Here is a 20220-nt window from a genome sequence, read left to right on the forward strand (position 1 = left end):
TTCTGCCATTAAAATTAATTACATTAGCATTTAAAGATGCAAAAAAAAGAATTATTATACAGCCTTATATTCTTTTTAAAATGACCTGATTTTTTACGAAACCCTTCTAACAAAAGCTGTAAGGCACTTTTCCTATGTGACGGTTTGAAAAATCGATTTTTTTTGCATGTTTCGAAAGTACAATATCGTAAAAATATCGTGTAAAAGTTTTAGACAGATATTTGAAAAACTAACAAAGTTACAGCGCGTAGAATTAAACAGTGCACGGGCGCGAGCTACAGCTACCAAAACTTTAAAAGCGTTTTTCTCAAAACCACTTTTTTCTAACTGGTGACAAGGATTACTCAAAATCTATTTAACCGATCGGTCTGCAATTTAGAGGCATTATTCTACACATGAGTGGCTATCGTGTGAACCTCGGTCATAATTTTACATAAACATTTGCCTATTTTTTTCAAACAATTACTTACGAAAAAACAAGCGATTTTTGAAATTTTTTTTAACAGCCCGCCATTTTGTTATTTATTAAGATAAATTGTTTATTGAGGTTCACACGATAACAGTTAGCCTACTGAGTAAAACTACATTTGATTTTTTTATTTCAGACAATACTGAAGAAAATTACACAGGCACACAAAAAAGTAAAAAAGTCAAAACCCAGAGGTTACACCCCCCTATCCCCATGTTTTTGGGGTCGCTGAAACCGAATATGACCATGAAAATTTTTTTTCATCGGCCATTTTCCCGCTACCACCCCCTTACACCTGCTCCCGGGGGTTGGATTTTCAGTTTTAAAAAAAGTGGAGTAGGGTGTCTATTCTTATGTTTTTCGGGTCGCTTAAACCAAAAAAGACTACCAAAAACAAATTCTTCCCTCCCTTAACCCCCTACAACCCCCTTAACAACCCCGGGTTGAGGGGTCGAAATTCGAATTTTCACGAAAACTCGATTACGGTGTCTGAACCTACGTTTTTTGGGTCGCTCAAACCAAAAAAGACTACCAAAATCAAATCCTTTCCACCCCCGACCCCCTACAACCCCCTGCAATAATTTTTGATAATTAATATTTAATTTTCAATTTCCCAAAAATCGGTTCGTTTTATTTGAAAAAAATTATTGCAGGGGGTTGTAGGGGGTCGGGGGTGAAAAGGATTTGATTTTGGTAGTCTTTTTTGGTTTGAGCGACCCAAAAAACGTAAGTTTAGACACCGTAATCGACTTTTCGTGAAAATTCGAATTTCGACCCCCCACCTTTCGGGTGTTAAGGGGGTTGTAGGGGGTTAAGGGAGGGAAGAATTTGTTTTTGGTAGTCTTTTTTGGTTTTAGCTACCCAAAAAACATAGGAATAGACAACCTACTCCACTTTTTTTAAAAATGAAATTCCAACCCTCGGGAGCAGATGTAAGGGGGTGGTAGCGGGAAAATGGCCGATGAAAAAAAATTTTCATGGTCATATTCGGTTTCAGCGACCCCAAAAACATGGGGATAGGGGGGTGTAACCTCTGGGTTTTGACTTTTTTATTTTTTTGTGTGCCTGTGTTATCGTTGCGACCGTTCACCCGTGCATTTTCAGAGGAGTCACCTTTGACTCATAAAAATAATTATTAAATGATTTGAAAAATCACTAAAAAAATTTTTTTTGTATATATTTAGACACCCATTATAACATGTAAAATAAGTTATAAAATTATATTTTATTTTCTGTGAAAAAAAAGTTCCTGAAAAAAGCCTGAAATTTCGTCCGTCACATAGGAAAAGTGCCTTAATTTATCTGGATATTGTATTAAAGTTAACACAACACCTTCATGACTACAGCAGTCATTAAAACTAACTTTTTTATCAGTAACTTTTTCATCTTTAAAATGTATAGCTTGACAATGTGTGCAGTAATTATTTATCGGACCTAGATAATTTTCAACATTCAACTCATTTCGAATTTGATGCTTTAATACTCCTTCACAATAATTTCTTTGACATCAAGTATTCTTTGTTTTTGAGAAAGAACTGGTATCACTATTTTTATTTTTTAATTTAAGTTTCTCAGCATATTCTATTTTGGATTTGACTTAAAGTTTTTTCTTAGTTGAAGTGTGTTTTTCACTTAATAATTTACGTTATCAATTGTACGTTTTAATTTTTGCCTCTTACGATAACTTTTTTGAATTTCAGCCCTACTTTGTTTAAGTGTTGTTTATGCAATATTTCCTTCATTTATTTCATTTATTATTCTCGAGAAAGAAATTTATTTCTTTATAAAATTTTCAGAAAAGTTTAATTCTCCATACTGAAGTTGAATAGGTATCTTTTTCATTTAAAAGGCACTTTCAGTCATACACAACTATGTAAGATCTACTATTAGATTATTACTATTATTAATTATTTATTTATTATTATTATACTATTATTGTTTTCGAACATTAACATTAAATGATTTCTAATATTACTATTATAATAATTGGCAGAGTGGGGCAGAATATTAAAAAACAACGATGTTGCAAATGCTATTGCATATACTCCATAAGAAAGACTGTATTCTAGTTGTTGATCAACAGTTGTGAAAACTACTAGCGATTCAAAAGGATATAATCTAATTAAATAATCTCTTTGATCATGATTTAAACCTTTTTTATTAAAACTATCAAAAATGTAAAGGCTTATTCCATCATAATAAGTACAAATCCAATGACCAGATTTATAAGATCCACTAAAAAGTATTTGAATGTGCTGCTTACTTTTCTCGATTGGAACTATCAAATCAATTGTTTGTTAACACAAAGTATTTTTCAAATTATAAAAAAAATTTGATTGTCTTCCCAATGGCTTTTGAAATTCATACATATGATCATTATTTAGCATTGCTCCTTCAGTGACAACAATACTTAAATCATGAGTAGTAGAATTAACAGTTTAACTAATTTAACTAATTTCCAATTTTGTCTCTTATCCAATATTTATCCAATTTACAATTTTTCCTTTTCTCCAATTTAACCACTTTCCAGCTTTGTTTTTATCCAATACACTCGACTCTCGGATCTTTTGCACTTATGGGACCAAATCCTTTCATATCTTTTACCAAAACAAATGCCATGGTAACGCAAAACAATACAATATGTATAACCAAATATATAAATTAATGACAGTATTTATGTTTTAGTTTTAATATTTACATTTATAGTAATTAAAATTTTAATGTAATTTTAATCACATAATGGAGGAGCAGCTATAATTCACTTTAGATAACCTAAGTTATCAGAATATAAATATTTTGACACTCTAATAGTCATTTATTTATTTAATGTAAAAGGTAAAAGGTGCGAGAGAAAAATTGCAAAAGAATCAAGAGTGTAAAAGATCTGAATGCAAAAGATCCGAGAGTCGAGTCTATAAATAATTTACAATGTTTCCTTTTATCTAATTTAACCAATTTCCAGATTTGTTTTTATCCAATATAACCAATTACCAATTTTGCCTTTTATCCAATTTAACCAATTTTTAGCTTTGTTTTTATCCAATATAACAAATTTCCAATTTTTCCTTTTATCCAATTTAACTAATTTTTAGCTTTGTTTTTATCCAATAGAACAAATTTCCAATTTTGCTTTTTATCCAATGTAACTAACTTCTAATTTTGCCTTCCTTCCAATATAACCAATTTCCAATTTTGCCTTTTATCCAATTTATCCAATTTCCAGCATTTTTATCCAATTTAAACAATTTCCAGCTTTGTTTCTATCCAATTTAAACATTTTCCAGTTTTGTTTTTATCCAATATAATCAATTTCCAATTTTTCTTTTCATCCAATTTAACCAATTTCTAGCTTTGTTGTTATCCAATATAAACAATTTCCAATTTTTCCTTTTATCCAATTTAACCAATTTCCAGCTTTTTTTTATCCAATATAACCAATTTGTAATTTTTCCTTTTATCCAATTTAACCAATTTCCAGCTTTGTTTTTATCCAATAGAACCAATTTCCAATTTTGCCTGTTATCCAATATAACCAATTTCCAATTTTTCCTTTCATCCAATATAACCAATTTCTAATTTTGCCTTTTATCCAATATAACCCATTTCTAATTTTGCCTTTTATCTGATTTAACAAATTTCCAGCTTTTTTAACAAATTTAACAAATTTCCAGCTTTGTTTTTATCCAATATAACCAATTTCCAATTTTTCCTTTCATCCAATTTAAGCAATTTCCAGCTATGTTTTTATCCAATAGAACCAATTTCCAATTTTGCCTTTTATCCAATATAACCAATTTCTATTTTTTACTTTTATCTAATTTTACCAATTTCCAGCTTTGTTTTTATTCAATAGAACCAATTTCCAATTTTGCCTTTTATCCAATTTAACCAATATCTAATTTTCTCTCTTATCCAATATTTAACAAATTTACAATTTTTCCTTTTATCCAATTTAACCAACTTCCAGCTTTGTTGTAATCCAATATAAATAATTTACAATTTTTTCCATTTATCCAATTTAACCAATTTCCAGCTTTGTTTTTATCCGATATAACCAATTTCCAATTTTTTTAATAATTTTTCCGATTTGTTTTTATCCAATAAAACCAAGTTAACCAATTTGTAATTTTGCCTTTTATCCAATATAACCAATTTTGCCTTTTATGCAATTTAACCAATTTCCAGCTTTTTTATCCAATATAACCAATTTTCAATTTTGCCTTTTATCCAATTTAACCAATTTCCATCTTTGTTTTTATCCAATATAACCAATTTCCAATTTTTCCTTTCATCCAATTTAAACAATTTCCAGCTTTGTTTTTATCCAATAGAACCAAACTTTCTATTTACTAATTTACAAAGTATTCACTAATAATTCACTTATTTAACTTTATATTCACTCACATATAGTGAGTGAATTCACCAGTGAATTATAAAGATTTTTTAATTTAATTTTCGTTGAAGACACGTAGAACGTGTCCCAAGAAAAATAATCTACGATATGATTTTTCAATTTAAAAAAATATTCGTTCTTATATTTAGGTGCTAGGCCCTAATTACCACAAGCAATACGAACCCTTGAACAATAGCCTTTGTAAATGAGGGACCCAGGTAATAATATTTTCTTTCTTCCTTCATCGCAAGGAAAACTATAGATAAAAGTCAATATATATATGGGTGATTCTCCCGAAATACTCCTTTTTGTGAGTTACACACAGAAAAGAAAAAAATTATTATTTATGGATTAATGCAGTCAATTATATTGAGCTTTCAAAAATCTACCACCTCTATAGCATGATCATGCTAACTTTTATCTTTTAAAGTATATATTTTAAATTAAAATTTACAAAAAAATTAAGAGGTTAAAATTTGTCGCCGGCGTTTTTTATTATATATATTTTTCTATTTACAAAAAATTATTTAAAAATTATAATTTATTAATATTATCTATAAATTTTATAGATTTTGAAATACTTACAGTTATCAAAAATCTCTTTTAACAATTGTCAAAAATTGTTTTTCATACATTTTAGGTTCACTTTTCACTGGCAGTTTGTGAACAACCGACAATCATATCAATTTGTAATTTTTATTCAAAAAAGTGAGAGGAATGACGGGTGAGAGGAATAACGATTTCAACATTTTTTAATTTTATTTAATTGACAAATAATTTTCCTCCAGCTTAGAATGCCCTATCATGTTTATAAAGGATAACTTTATGTGAAAAAAATTTGCGATCAATTTATATATATTAATATTATTTTTATTAGGGGTGAGAGGAATGATGCTTTAGGTTGTGAATCTCTGCTTACGTCTCAATTTTAATTTTTTTAACGCAAAATAATGACGTTCTTTAAAAAATAACTTAAGAAATTAATATTAGAAATGTTAATTTAAATATTGATCACAATAATTAATCAATATCTCTACCTATAGCAAAAATATTGGATAATATTCAACGAGTGAGAGGAATGACGCGGTACTACATGACAAATTTCATTTTCTATATTTAAAAACACTCCACGACATATTTTATTCATATTTTAGAAAATTATTCTTAAATATCATAACTTTGAGAAAAAATTAATAAAGTACCAATTTTCATGTTTTAAATAATTGTTTTACGTATTGAAAAAATGAAAAGCACTTAGATGACAGGTTAGAAAATCGATTTTGAGGTGGTAAAATATTTTTAAAATGTATTAAACAATAAAATTTTACAACTTTTTCTTGCAGAACATTTAGAAAAAGTGATAAAATAGGGAAATATGACTTGGTATTTTCCCAAATGATTATAATTATTTAGAAAATCTTGACTACATGCAAAATGAGGTTTTTTGGAGAATCACCCATATATGGGGCATTCTTTGTCAAATTTTACCCCCTATTTGTCCATTTTTAATTTCAACGAAAAAAAATAAAAAAGGGCTTAAATTAAAGCTTGGAACCTCTTTTATTTGCATTGTGGTCTTTATTAAAAATTCAAGATGGCGGACTTGTACGTCGCCTTAAAGCAGTCCAGAAGCATAAAAAAAATCTACTTTTTGCTAAAATAATATGAATGTCAAAGTAAAAATAGTTTATTTTTGGCACAAAACATACCTCTTTATACGTACTTTATTTACCCTTATTGACATTTTCGAAATTTCAAAATATCGGATTCAATATGGCCGAAAAAATATTAATTTTTGTCAATCTTAGCGAAACTTACTATTAAGGGGTTATTTGGGTCGCTGATTAAGAATCTGAAGTCAGTTTTGCAAAATACAAAATGGCGGATCTAATATGGCGGACCTATTTTTCAAAAATCGTACTTTTTTGCATGAAAGTTGTTACTCAGGGGTTTTTGAGGTCGCTGATTACAAATCTGAAGTCAATTTTTGCAAAATTCAAAATGGCGGATCCAATATGGCCGAAAAATATAAATATTTGCCAATCTTTGCTAAACTTACTATTAAGGGTTTATTTGGGTCGCTGATTACGAATCTGAAGACAGTTTTGTAAAAAACAAAATGGCGGATCCAATATGGCTGATCCGTTTTTTTAAAATCGTACTTTTTGCTTGAAACCATTTACGCTGTTTTTATTTATTTGCACTTGATATTTAGTTATTCATATTAGTACTTCAGAACTTAAGTTTCAGGCGAAAAAGTACGATTTTTGAAAAATGGATTTGCCATATTGGATCCGCACTTTTGTTTTTGCAAAACTGACTTCAGATTCGTAATCAGCGACCTAAATAACCCCTTAAAGGGTAACATCACCCAGAGCCAATACAAAATACGGTCTATTTCAATTAATTATTTTAAGAAAACGGTTCAGTACAATGTTTCTAGGTTTTCTGCAACGTTAAACACATGAATTAAACTTAATTTAAAAATAAAAAAAAAATTTTGTTTTTAAAATGGCGCCTTCACAACAGTTCAACGTAGATCACGTTTTTTAAAACAACCTCTGCGGCCGGAAGGTTTTCTACGTTCCATAAGCACCTAGGCAAAAAATTCAAACGAATTATGAAAGAGGATGACATTTACTAGAAAAGTACATAGGATATTTTAAAAATATCCATTTTTCGCAAAATGGTATGACTTCGATGACAAAAATGTTATTTTTTGTTAAAAAATCTAGGTAAAAATGGTTATAAAACGGAAACGCATTAACCGATCTAAAAAATCCTATGTACTTCGATAAAGAATGTTGTTTTAAAGCTACAGTCTAAATTTTAATTGAATCCGTCAAAAAATGTTGGAGAAATCCTTCCGGCCAGTTTTTTTTACAATTTTTGCACTGTTGGATGTGTAAAGGCGCTATTTTGAAAAAATTTTTTTTTGTTTTATTTTTAAATTAAGTTTGACCCATGTGTTTAACGTTGGAGAAAACCCAGCAACATTGTACTGGACCGTTTTCTTAAAATAATTAATTGAAATAGACCATATTTTGTATAGGCTCTGGGTGATGTTACCCCTTAATAGTAAGTTTAGCAAAGATTGACAAATATTTATATTTTTCGGCCATATTGGATCCGCCATTTTGAATTTTGCAAAAATTGACTTCAGATTCGTAATCAGCGACCTCAAAAACCCCTGAGTAACAACTTTCATGCAAAAAAGTACGATTTTTTAAAAAATAGGTCTGCCATATTAGATCCGGCATTTTGTATTTTGCAAAACTGACTTCAGATTCTTAATCAGCGACCCAAAAAACCCCTTAATAGTAAGTTTCGCTAAGATTGACAAAAATTTATATTTTTTCGGCCATATTGAATTCGCCATTTTGAAATTTCGAAAATGTCAATAAGAGTAAATAAAGTACGTATAAAGAGGTATGTTTTGTGCCAAAAATAAACTATTTTTACTCTGAAATTAATATTTTTTTAGCAAAAAGTAGATTTTTTTTATGCTTCTGGACTACTTTAACGCGACGTACAAAACCGCCATCTTGAATTTTTTAAAAAGGCCACCATACAAATAAAAGTAGAGGTTCCAAGCTTTAATTTAAGCCCGTTTTTTATTTTTTTCGTTGAAATTAAAAATGGACAGATAGGGGGTAAAATTTGAAAAAGAATGCCCCATATATATATATATATATATATATATACGAAATTTTAAGGAAAGAAAAAAGATAATGTTTACAATTTTTAAAATCGCCCAAATGTGAAAACCATCATGGCTTAATAACGGCCCAGTACTGGCAAAGTTGTCACCTAGTCTTGGTCGATATTATTGGGACTACTCTTGTGGTGTTAATTACGGTTTGACGTCGGCAGACGTTAATGGCCCAATATTCACTGCCATTACTTTCCCAGTATTGGCAAAATACAAAAACTAATATAAATTATTCCATTTTTTATTAATTAACTACCTCCCAATATTGGCAATTATATTTTGCCATCATTGCAGATACAAAATTTTTACTATTAATGTGCCATTACTGAGCCGATCAACGTCCCAATATTCTGAAACTGAAAATACCAACGTTTATTCGACGAAAATTTTTACTTTAGCTAATTGCTTATTTTAATATTAACACCCTTTTAAAAAAATTACAAAAGGATCACGGATTTCCCGAAATTCCTGGAAATTCAACTAAATTATTGTTTCCTCGCCTCGCAAGCATTTTTTTCTCTTAATAATCAGAATCCATTTAAAAAAATTGCAAGAGGATTCGAGGCGAGGAAAGTTGTGATTTTTATTTTTTTGTCACGGATTTTCTAAAAATCCGAGAATTCAGTTTTATCCAATACTTTCAATTACAACTTGCCATCATAAATAGAAAAGTTTAGCCTAATAGTCTGATAATAATGTGCCACTATTGCACAGTGGGCCAGGAACCTCGTTTGCGTGGCCAAAATACCATTTTTTAAAAGTTATTTAAATAAAATATACATAATCCTATCTTATTCTATATATGTTTTTACACAAAATATTGTGGTATTGACGATTTATATGTATAAATTTTTTTTAGAGAACGTTTAAAGATTAAAATTTTATTTGAAATACTAAATATCAGAACGAAGTTCTTACTTTTTTTTAAATAAACATTCTAAATAAATAAGTTCTTATACTATATTATTATCTTCAACTGATATTAAAAAATAGAAATTCTTTAAAAATTTAGTTATTTATATCATTTTTGTATTTTTTTTACAAAATCTAATAAGCCAAAACTTTGATTTTGTTAGTTTAGAGTAATTTCCATTACAATGTTCCCCGATGTTCCGCTTTCAAATGAGTCAAATTTTGTGCCAAGTTCTTCGTAATAGTGTAATTTATGAATTGTATATGCGCCATTTTGCGCATTTTTATAAACACGTCTGAAATTTCACATTAACCCCTTGACAGTCCATTTTCCATATATCTGTGGCTATATATGGGTATCTCAAAAAAATACTAAAATTAATTCGATTTGAGTGGCGAAGTATACTAAGTAAGTAAGTAAGTATACTAAGTATACTAAGGTTTTTGGGGTCGCTGAATCCGAATTTGAAGTCAGATTTAAAGAATTCAAAATGGCGGACCTAAAATGGCGACTAAAAAAATTTTAAAAAATTTCAGATTCGCTTGAAACTCGTTACTCAGGGGTTTTCAGGGTCTCTGATTACGAATATAATGTCAGATTTTTAAAATTCAAAATGTCGGATCCAATATGGCGGATAATTTCAAGATTTATGCTATTTGATTTGAAATTTGTTTCTCGGGGATTTTTGGGGTCGTTGATATGACGGATGCAAAATAACGTCCAAAATTATTTAAAAATCAACGAATCTGACTGAAACTGATTACTTAGAGGTTTTACCTACCTACTCTAATATTTTGTTTTAATTCGTGAAAATTGAAATTTTTTTTAATCTCACATATCGAATGTGACATTAATTCCCGGCTGATTATTTTTTACAATTCGTTGGAGTCAAACACCTACTTGTGCGTGGTTTAAGGGAGTTTCACAAAGTGTGCGCTTTAAGGGTTAGTATGTAATTATTTTTTCATAAAGTAATAGTCCATCAAACGAGGCGAGGTATTGCGCTGGCGTTGTACGAATTATTGTGTCTCTACTGTTTATCTTTAATTTTTTTTCTCTGTGTAGAGAGCGTAAAATAGTTCTCCCATATTTTGGTTGTCAGTTTATGTAAAATTTTATAATATTAATATATTAATGCTTATTCCGAGCTACTGATAACAGGTAGGTAGTTGTTTCAAATATTCTTTTTGTATCAGTATGATAATCACGAAGAAAGAAGTAATTGATTTACTTACAAAGTCACCAGAAGTAGATCCAATTAATTACGTATTAATTAAATATGGCAAAACTATAACCGATTTAAGTGAACACGAGTTAGTTCGACTTCAAACAGCATTACGTACTTTAAAATCAAAATATAAGCAAAAATATGAAGAAGCTTTTAGAAAACGGGATAGATTCGAGTCAAAAAATAAAGATTGGCTTGATTCAGAATTTTTCAAATTTAATCAAAGTACAAATACAGAATCAAGTTCTGGTCGAAAACATCTTGATTTCAATGATAAATCTGCTAGATCTAAAAGACGAGAAATTTCATATATTAGTTCTGCTAATTCTCATGATCCACAAAGACTTATATTAGCTGCGCGATATGCAGCTAATAAGGCAAAGCAGCACAATGTCACAGCTGTAATAGATGAAATTAACAGAAGTTCTTCTAGTGCTTCAAAAATAATAAATTTGATAAAGTCTTCTGAAAAGAATGTAATAAAAAAGAAAACTCCACTGGAAGCTTTAGTTTTTTTATTCGACCAGTCTTTGTCAAAAGAAACATATAACAGTATACGTCACGAATCTAAGGTTAGTGGAGCTGATATTTGGCCTGCATATAATGAGCTTAGGGAAACAAAAAGATTATTAAGACCACAAAAAGATGAAGTGACATTAAATGAAAATGTGGCAAAAGTTTCTCTTCAATCTTTACTGCATCATACTGGTAAGAGAATACTGGAAATGCAGGAAGAAATCTTATTACAAATTATGGACACGAACTGCTTAAGGGAAATGGCGCTAGTTTTAACATGCTCTTGGGGGTTTGATGGTAGCACTGGCCATTCTATGTATAAACAATCTTTCCAACAAAGCTCAGAAAACAAATTAAGCGATGGAAGCATTTTTGCTACTACTCTTATACCTTTGCAATTGACAACAGAAAATGGACAGATAGTTTGGTACAATAATGCATCACAATCTCCACGATTCTGTCGACCCATTAAATTGGATTTTGTAAAAGAATCGGATGAAGTAATTTTATCTCAAAAAGTCGAAATTGACAAGGAGATTGACGACCTACTTCCTTTAGAATTTACTATAAATAATGATCACAAAGTAACTGTTCACTTTTCTATGCATTTAACTCTAATTGATGGAAAAGTTCTAAAAACTGTAACAGGTACGAAATCCGCACAGACTTGTCCCATTTGTAAAGCAACGCCAAAAGAGTTTAATAATCTTGCAAATATAAAAAAAGAAACAGGCATATTTATTCCAGATCAAAACGCATTGCAATATGGTATTAGTCCTTTACATGCCTGGATTCGATTATATGAATGCTGCTTACATATAGCGTACAGAATTACTATAAAAAAATGGAGGGTTCAAACACCAAAAGACAAAAAAATTTTAGCAGATCGAAAAGCAGAGATTCAAAAATTGTTACGCGAGAAATTGGGTTTGATTGTTGATAAACCAAAAGCAGGTGGTGCTGGTACAACCAATGATGGTAACTCAGCACGTACTGCTTTTAAAAATGCTGATATTTTTGCAGACTGTTTAGGATTAGATCGTAAATTTGTCAATGATCTAAAAATTATTTTAATTACATTATCCTGTCAGCTACCAATCGATGTTGCAAAATTCGAAACTTTTTGTTCAACCACTGCACACTTGTATGTTTCCCTGTATCCTTGGTATCTAATGCCTGCAACTCTTCATAAGATTTTAATTCATGCTGGAGAAATAATAAGAAACTGCACTCTACCAGTAGGTATGTATGGAGAAGAGGCATCAGAATGCAGAAACAAGGATTACAGAAATTTCAGACTTAAGCACAGCAGAAAAAATAATAGAAAATCAAACTTAGAGGACCTTTTTTATCGATTAATGGATTCCTCTGATCCTATAGTGTCCAGTATGTCTGCAGTGTCTCGAAGAAACAAAAGAAAGCGTTTACCGTTACCAACAGAAGTGAAGCAGTTACTATTCATAAATGATCAGAATGATGGTGCAGAAAGTGACATCGAAAATGAAGACGAAATTGAGGTTGAATTCCAAAGCGACGAAATTATTGGATCTAATTTAGTTCACAATCTGCTAGATGATTTCGAATTATCCGAAGATGAAATTTTGGATGATGATTAGGTCGATTCATTCTTACTTGACATACAGGAAATTTTTAAGTGAATTATAAAAAAAATCTTTAAACAAATTAAAAAACAAAAAAAATAAAAAATATCAAAAAAACTCAAAAAAAAATTTAAAATTAAAAAAAAAAAAAATGGGATTATAAATCGGACTAGAAACCTCCACGTGGTATATCCTGGGTGTTTAATTACAGCTAATTCTAGCCGTCAATTGAAATAGAAATTAGAAAAAAATTACTTATTGATGTTTTTACTTTCTAAAAATATTTTAATCTTTAAAAACAGACTTCAAATTCGTAATCAGCGACCCCAAAAACCCTCGAATATCAATTTTCAGGTCAATTGAAACAATTTTTAATTTTATTGTCCGCCATATTGGATCCGCCATTTTGAATTTTTGAAAACTAACTTTAAATTCGTAATCAGCGACCCCAAAAACCCTCGAATATCAATTTTCAGGTCAATTGAAACAATTTTTAATTTTATTGTCCGCCATATTGGATCCGCCATTTTGAATTTTTGAAAACTAACTTTAAATTCGTAATCAGCGACCCCAAAAACCGCCGAATATCAATTTTCAGGTCAATCGAATCAATTTTTAATTTTATTGTCCGCCATATTGGATCCGCCATTTTGAATTTTTGAAAACTAACTTCAAATTCGTAATCAGCGACCCCAAAAAGCCCCGAATATTAATTTTCAGGTCAATCGAATCAATTTCTAATTTTGTTGTCCGCCATATTGGATCCGCCATTTTGAATTTTTGAAAACTGACTTCAGATTCGTAATCAGTGACCCCAAAAACTATAAGAACAGTTATGAGTTATTTTAAATTTCTATTTTTCTAGAAGTTATGAATTTTGGCCACCCAAACGAGGTTCCTGGCCCACTGTGTATTGGTCCGTGCTAAGTCCCGTTACCAGCAATGAGACGTTTTGAATGCCAGTATAGGCCCAGTAGTTTTTGCCAGTTTTCTGCAGACATTCACTGAAAAAATTACATTTTAATTTTAAGAAAATCTTAATATTAAAATCTTAATATTCTTATATTCCCCACTTATATTATGTGGGAAATATTCTTACAATAAGAAGAAAATTAGTATTGTAAGAATATTTCCTACTTAATTTAAGTGGGGAATATTCTTGGCGCATATTTAAGAAGTTTTTCTTAAAATTAGAATGTAATTTTTTCAGTGCTGACGGGCCCATTTTGCAGTCTTAGAATTTCGCATTTGGAGCTTATAAAAAACCATTTATTATCTTTTTTCCGAGAAGCACCACGTGGAGGTGACCACTATTGGTTGTTTTTGGCAAGTTTTTAAATCCCGTGCAGAAATTGCCCTAACAGGGCTCTGACCCCGCATGAAACCGGGAACCTGACCGGGCCCCGGCCTGGTAGCTCGTCCAATCGGGCTTTTCGTCATGGCGCTGGGCGGGTTCCCTGTTTCACCCCGGTCTGGACCCGGCCAGGCCCCTGTCAAAATTTCTACTCGGGATTATTCTCCAGGAGCTTTGTAAAACTAAAAAAAAATTCTTGTTAATTAAATTCGATAAAAAATATGAAACATTTTTATTTCAGTATTACTAAATTATCTTGGATCATAATTTGTAAAAACAAAAAACATCTTATTTAGAAGTAATAAGTAGGTAAAATCAAAAAAATTAGATAATATTAATATTTTCAATTTTTATGGGTAAAAATATTTAAACTTTTAAATTTTATATTTAAAATTTCTATTTTTTTCTATTTTTATGATAAAATTGAAATTAAAATTACCAAGAAAACAAATTAATTAATTAATTAGAAAATATCAATACCAACTTAATGCAAGAATTAATTAATATTTAACCCTTTGAGTAGCAGTGATACATTTAATTTATATGAACATTTTTTTGTTAACTTCTGTATAACTTTCTTGATTTTAAAAACTGAATATTGAAACAATTTTTTTGGTCCAATGAGGCAAATTTCTTGCTTTAAATACTGGTCTTTAAATAAAAAAAGTTTAATTACTTTCCATAAAAAGCTTGTTTAAAAATCAAAAATCATCATTTTTGTAGAAAAAATTTGATCAGAAAAATCGAAAAAAATTTCAAAATACGTCTTTTTTGAAATTTTAGTATAGAAATGGGTTGTATTTATCTAAAAAGTTAGCTAAGGATAGTTTTTCATCCATTTTATAAAAAATAAAAATTTTTCATTTTTTTGATTTTTCGAATTTTTTGAAAAAATGTCGTAACTTTCGTTTAAGTTAATATTTTTTAATCGGATAAGGCTATGATTTTAAGTTACGTTAATACCTAATAGACTGCCAAGTTTCACTTTAATCGGTTAAACCGTTTTGAAGTGATGCGCGAACAAAGTTTTGCATACAGACAGACAGAAGGATAGACAGACAGACAGAAATTTTTTTTTTACATTTTTCGAATTCTCATGTCTCAAAACGAAAAAATATATAAAAATTTTCAAGCTTGGAGCATTGTACAGACAGAAGTCTGATTTTATTAATATATATATATATATATATATACTTTTATAAGGTAACGTCTGGGTAACGGCGCCAGTAACGCCGGCTCTGGTTTCTCTCTTTCTCTAAAGGCAATATAAATAAGAATGTCTCTCTTTAGCTAATTTTTATATCTACTCGTTTCATATTAAGGATAATTTTGTGATAGTTCTTCAAGAATTAAACTGTGATGCCTATATTAAATATTTTAGATATCATAAAGACTTAAACGTTAATGGTTAATATGTATGTGCTGTATAGAAAGAATAAAATTCTCACATCTATTTAAACTTTTTATAGGAACGAAGATTGAATCAATAGATCTTTGCGCTAAACAACTTACGGAAAGAAACACAATAAGTTATTTACGCCAGGCATTGAGGGTTGTTTGACTCGATTGGAAAATTTAAAAGGAAAAAATTAGCGCTGTCGTTACAGACGGTGGGGCGAACATCAAAGGCGCTGTAAGAGAAGAATTTGGTGTATTGCAACATATAAGTTGCATGGGGCACCTAATCAATGACATAGGTCAAGCTTGTGTAGGATTACACAACTTTAAAGTTCCTTCAGAAGTCGAAAATCAAAGAGAACTTCCTGAAGATGAAGATTCGGATGATGATATTGAACTTGAAGAAACCCAATTTGGAGAAGATATGTTAAAAAAATATTGATCAAAGTAAAACGTATTGTACGTTTTTTTAGAAAAAGTGAAATTGCCACTTCCGAATTGGAACGTCTCCAAAAAGAAGCTGGTAAACCCAGCCACCAATGTTTGAAATTAATGCAGGAAGTTTGTACAAGGTGGAATTCCTGTTTCGAGATGGTAAATAGATTTCTACAATTATCAGATTTTGTTGATATGGCTCTTTTCAAAATTCGGAGAGATAAGAGCTCCAAGGCAAATCCGCCAAATATGCTAGATCAAAGCGAACTAGATGTTCTTAACAAAGTTAAGAGTATGCTTACGCCTTTGTGGCAAGTAACTTTGGAGATAAGCTCTGAAAAAACCGTGACACTAAGTAAGTGTATTCCATTAGTGAACGCTATGACGAAAGTAAGTATTAATAATCTATAATTATTATAATAAATAAAATAAAATGTAAACAGTAATAATAAATATAAAAAAAATTATAATGATTAATAATTATCTATTCCAAACTAAGTTATTTATTTGTCGTTTTTACAGAAAATTGAGACTTTTACTTCTTCGACTCTAATTGGTTACAATCTTTAAAGAAAATTATTAGCCTTGATAGAGAGTTAGTTTTCCGGGATTAAAAACTTAAATCCGTATGCCTTAAAAGAGCCTGCTTGATGCTCGCTTTAAAAGAGATGCTTTTACTGGAGCAATGTCACAAGCAAACGCTATTTCTGGCGTTGGTAAATTCTGCTTTATTTTTAATTAAAAAATTTTTTAAACAACGATTTTAAAATATTAGGCTTTGCACTCATCAACTAAAACCTACTATTTACTACTTTTTTACTACTTTTTCATAAATAATAAAATGCTTTTTTAGAATTCAATTATTTTGAAAAAAATGTAATATAATACCACACAGACATTCAATTATTATGAAAAATTTTAATAAAATTCTTTGTAAAATGTAATTATTTTTAAAAACTTTTCGCAATTAATTAATTTTTAATATCTACTATTTTCATAAAATTTCTAAACAGAATTTAATTATTTAAATTCGAATTTGTATAAAATTAGTCGAAAGACATCAATTATTTTAAAAATTTTATAAAATTTTTCGCAAGAGTTAAATTATTTTTATTTTATAAATAATAAAATATTCATTGCAGGAATTCAATTTATTAGCAGGATAAGAAATAAGTAAATATAGAATATAGAATGAAAGTTTCGTCAGTTTTGAAAAAGTTTCTAAAACGAGTTTTTTTGGTCGTCAAGTTTAATTTTTCGATAGCTACTTTTTTTAGTTTGAAAGATACTTTTTGCTACTTTTTTATAATTAATTATCGAGTGCGGAGTCTGAAATATTTAAAATGAAATATGAATAATAAATTTAATAAAATAATTAACAGAAAATAAATAAATATAAAATTCTTTTGCACATATACTTACAATTAGTCTAAGTAAATTTCAATAAATTTTTTTGTTATTTTTAGCTAAAATAGTTGCAGAATATATTAACGTAGACACCGCAGCAATGATTTCGAATTAGCAACAAGATAAATCGAAAAATAATGCGGAGGGCATGGAAAGTCTTTAGTCTGACTTTGATGATATGATAATGGAAAATTTTTCAAATTCTGGGCAAGACGTAGCAGAAAGGATGCTGGTATTATATCCACTAAACTGCGTAATCGGATTTCTCCAAAACATCTCAACCAATTAATATTTTTACGCAATTTAGATCAAAAGTGGTTTGAGATTTAGTTTTAACATTACGCAAGTTATACATTCTTTAAAAGTCAATTTTAAATTCAATAAATGTTTTATATTCAAATTTTTAAGAGAAAAATAAAATGTAATTTTATATTGTTGAAAATAAATATTCTTATAATACTTTTATGCAAAAAAACATTTTTCTTTATTTATAATCTTCAATTTAAAAAAAAAATTTTTTAATCGCAAAAAAATCGAATAAGTCGATTTTTTACATCGATTAATCGATTTTTAAAAATCGAAAAATAATAGTTGATCAAAAAATCAAAAATCGATTTTTTATTTCGACTTTCCAAGTGTTTTTTATTTCGACTTTATTGAGCCGTTGAGTGGCACTGTATGTCCACATGAAAAGGGACCATTTATTCTATTTGTATAAATGGATGTAAATTTTTATATTTTTTACAATTTTATATTATAAATTAAACAAATTTTATCAATATGAATATAAATATATGTTTATTCATAATTTAAAACTTGAAGAACAATATTTTTTAAGAAAACGTGTTAAATTTCACATATTTAGGATCAGAGAGTAAAAACAGAATTGTATTATTATTATTTAAATTAATTATTCTTCTATTAACAATTTATTTATCTTGTCCAGTTTTTTCAAAAAATTTTCAAATGTCGGACGAGAATATATTTAATTAAATATTTAATTTAGAAACAAATTTTATGTTTAAATAAAATATATTATTTGCATTAATTAAATAAACAGTTTTCTCAAAAATATTAAATAAATACCAAATTTGATCAAACTATTACCAAAACTTCAGATCAAGTAATAAAAAAAATGTTTGGTATCAATTTATTTAAATTTGATCAATTTTATTTAACAGTGAAAAAAAGTTTAAAACAAAAAATCTTAAAAAATAGGTTTTAAATATGTAAATAACTAGAGCCTTGAAGGAACACTTAAAATTTACACTCCTGCTTTTCGTTAGTTGATTTTAACTCCGCCCATCTGTACCCCCCTGACGTCTCTAAACGCCATGAACACAGCTGGTGACTCTCTTGGTTCGTACTTTCTTGGGAGTTCCAATGTACCAATGTGATCGACGAACATAAACGCATTTTTAAACATGATTTTGATTATGACAAATAAAAAAGATAATATAAAAAATCTCAATCGTTTTTACAAAAAATTTTTTTAAAAATTTTAATATTATTTTTATTATACTTGACAAATTTATATCTGTTATTTCGGTTATCAATTTGTTTCTTTTTTCACAATTATTATTTTTGTGTATACTTATTAGCTCTTTGTTTTTCGCAAAAGTCATCAACCTTTGCCTTTGGTCTAAATCATTAATGTTGTTAGTTGATTTATAATCGTTTAATTGATCGCAAGCTATATACTCTTAGCAACTTTTACCTTCGGTAACTTTTGTAATTTGTGTCCATTTAAGCATCATGCGAAAACGGGTGAATTGCTTCGGGCGAAGTTTCGATTATGTTATATGTGAAAGTTCTAAATTAAATATCTAGAAAATAAAAACCCGTCGAAGACGGATATGACGATTAGTGGATAAACTAAGTAATTTTTAAAATGTGACATTACTTATTTATACAACAAAATTAGTCATTACAAAATAAGTAATTGGTATAGAACGATTCATTTTTCAGATCACTTTATCCACAAAGATAATATATTACGAGTTTATATTAACCTATTAAGTCCTATGAAGAAACCAGCCATTGTATTCAAAAACAAACAATATTGGATTCATAGGAAAATTAAAAAAATATTTACCTGTTTCTTTGTTTTTTATTTCCAATTGTTTAAACAAGTTAATGAAAATTTAAAAATTTTTGAAAACTGTTAGAGTCAATTGATTCTACGTGGCAAAATAAGAATGTTTTGTAATGAGTATATCTTTTTTTCAATTTTTCTATGAATCCAATTGTTAGTTTTAATAGTGGCATTAATTTAGACGAAGTGATTGCAAAATTAGTGTTATAATCAATATAAATTGTTTTATTACCGACAGATTGGCTCAGTCGGATAGATGCCTGGCGTTGGTGGTCGTTTAAGGACCAAGGGTATAAGTACCCTTGGTTCGCGCCCACTTTGCTTGGTATTTTTCCGGCACGTGAGACAATCTGAGCGGGAGGTTTGACGTCGAGGTATAATGATGTGCACCGTCGATTATTGTCCGGTACACACCATTAGAACTCGACTGTCGATAAACAGGTTGTACTCAGAGAGGTTTTCTACAGTTTCCCTCTTCTCTGGCGAGAAAACCTATTGACGGGTGGTCCAGGCGTAATGCGAGTACTCCTAATAAAGTCGGCTGTAGACGCAAAATTAGGTTAATATATAGAAAAATTTCTAAAGTAGAATGGTTATGCTTAATCCAAAAAAGTATTTCGCGGGGACTCTTGTCGAAGTGCGTAAGGCCAATAGGGCAGGAGTATAAACAATAAAAAAAAAAATTGTTTTATTAATTAT

The 20220-nt window shown here is 29.2% G+C and overlaps 1 protein-coding gene across 1 annotated transcript in view; it reads left to right on the top strand.

Moving 5' to 3' along the window:
- The window catches only part of LOC122512037 (four and a half LIM domains protein 2), a 279184-nt gene that overhangs the window by 168813 nt on the left and 90151 nt on the right, over positions 1-20220 (top strand). The gene's annotated exons all lie outside the window — the stretch shown is intronic.

This window comes from Leptopilina heterotoma, unplaced genomic scaffold (genome assembly GCF_015476425.1).
Source record: "Leptopilina heterotoma isolate Lh14 unplaced genomic scaffold, ASM1547642v1 Lhet_92, whole genome shotgun sequence".
Lineage (NCBI taxonomy): Eukaryota > Metazoa > Arthropoda > Insecta > Hymenoptera > Figitidae > Leptopilina > Leptopilina heterotoma.